At 34.8% G+C, this 2,066-nt stretch overlaps 1 non-coding gene across 1 annotated transcript; it reads left to right on the top strand.

Annotated features, from left to right (window-relative positions):
• Positions 1-1,385: 1,385 nt before the first annotated feature.
• On the top strand, positions 1,386-1,492 carry LOC149526357 (small nucleolar RNA R71). Its single transcript, XR_016352104.1, has one exon. It is a non-coding gene; the product is annotated as a small nucleolar RNA R71 (small nucleolar RNA).
• Positions 1,493-2,066: the final 574 nt, after the last annotated feature.

The following is a 2,066-nucleotide window of genomic DNA, read 5'->3' as shown; positions in this document are numbered from 1 at the left end:
CTCAAGATCAAAGGAATTCCCACATCCTTTTCCATTTCAAGCACAATGAAGTCCACCGAAATGCAGAGATGCCCAACTTTAACCAACATATCCTTAATAATTCCAACAGGGTACCTGATTGTTTTGTCTGCTAATTGCAAAGAAACAATTAGAGATTGTATCTCATCAAGTCCAACTTACTTAGCAATTGAGAAAGCCATAATTGAAACACCAGCCTCCAAATCACACAAAGCTTTAGAAAATTTTAATTTGCCTATGGTACAAAGGATAGAAAACTTGTAGTATCCTTAAGCTTTGGTGGAAGTTTATTTTGAATTATAACACTGCACTCCTCAGTAAGTGTAGTTGTTTCAAAGTCTTCCAATTTTTTCTTTTTGGTTAGGATGTCTTTCAAGAACTTAGCATAGCTTGGCATGTTTTCCAAAGCGTCAACAAAAGGAATATTTATGTGGAGTTTCTTGAAAACATTTAGAAATTTCTCAAACTGCTTATTACCAAACCTTTGTGGGATTGGTGGTGGATGATAATTTGCTCGAGACTTCACTTGATTTTTAGCTTTCCTATCATCCTTCTTTTTTGCTTCAACTTCTTTATCAATAATTACCTTTTCATCATCCACATGATCTTTTGAAGATTCAGTTGATATTTTGCTCACCCCTTCAACTTCTTTTCCACTCCTAAGGATAGCTGCATTGCATTGTTCTTTATCTTTAGGATTGACTTGAGTGCCACTTGGCAAGGCACCTTGGGGTCTATTATTTATGGAACTAGCAATTTGTTCTATTTGAATCCCAAGATTATGAATTTGTGCTCCTTGATGTTTCGAATGATGGTGTCATTGTTTGTCATGAATTGCATGCACATCTCCTTTATAGTAGTCTTTTTCTCAAGGATATAAGGTCTTGCTTGTGGTGTACAGGTAAGAGGATTATTTGTCCTTGGATTTGAAGGTTTTGGGTTATTATTCCTTGAGAGGCTTGGATGATTCCTCTAACTAGAATTATAAATATTGGAGAATGGGTTATTTTTCTACTTGTTGAAGTTCCTAAAAAATTGAACTGATTTAGGATTAGATGGACATTGATCACTTGAATGGCTATCTCCACACAAATCACAAGTTATAAAGGAGTTTTGGACAAGCATTAACTCCCATTATATCAAATCTTTTGTCAATGCAGCTACTTGTGCACTGAAGGTGCTCAGCGCTTCAATTTGATAAACACCTGTAGCTTTTCTAAAACCAGACTTTTCGAAAGGCAATCGATAATTATTGGATGCCACTCTTCCAACAAATTATAAGCTTCATCAGGATTTTTGCCCATTAATTGTAGATATGATTGAATTGACCAACCCATTATCAAATATTTGAATGAAGCAATTGAGGAAGCCCATGGTGCAAACATCTTTTAAGCAAACCCTTAAATTGTTCGCAAGCTTCATATAAGGATTCATCATCAAATTATGCAAATGAAGTTGTATCATTCCTCAACTTTGTAGTCTTTATGGGTGGAAAGCATTTTGCCAAGAATTTTTGTGCCAAGTCCTCTCATGTAGTAAGAGATCCAGTGGGTAGTGAAGTAAGCCTACTATTTGCCTTATCCCTTAATGAAAATGGAAAGAGTCCAAGTCTAATAGTATCATCAGTCACCCTATTATATTTAAAAGTATCATAGATTTTCGAGAAATTAACTAGGTGAGAATTAGGATTATCATTAGGTAACCCACCAAATTGAACGAAAGACTGAATCATTTGAATGTAAGTAGGCTTAATCTCAAAATTGTTTGCATTAATAGGAGGTCTTTTAATGCTTTGGTATACGCCTTGCAAGAGGCGAACATCATAATTCAGCAAAGCTTTGTCTTTTCAAGAATCTGAATGCCAGCATTGTTACAATGATTATTGTTATTATCTTCAGCCATTGTTTGATTTAGAGTTTGGACTTGCAAATTTTCCCTTCGAAATCTTCTAAAAGTTCTTCCTATCTTTGGATTAAAAGGAATATGATTCAAGTTCCTCGTTTGCATACAATAACCAAAGATGCCTAAAAACAAGGAAAAAAATTTAA

Source organism: Theobroma umbraticum, unplaced genomic scaffold, assembly GCF_002168275.2.
Source record: "Theobroma umbraticum cultivar Fairchild unplaced genomic scaffold, ASM216827v3 scaffold_106.0, whole genome shotgun sequence".
NCBI lineage: Eukaryota > Viridiplantae > Streptophyta > Magnoliopsida > Malvales > Malvaceae > Theobroma > Theobroma umbraticum.
This window is presented reverse-complemented; position numbering and strand designations above follow the sequence as displayed.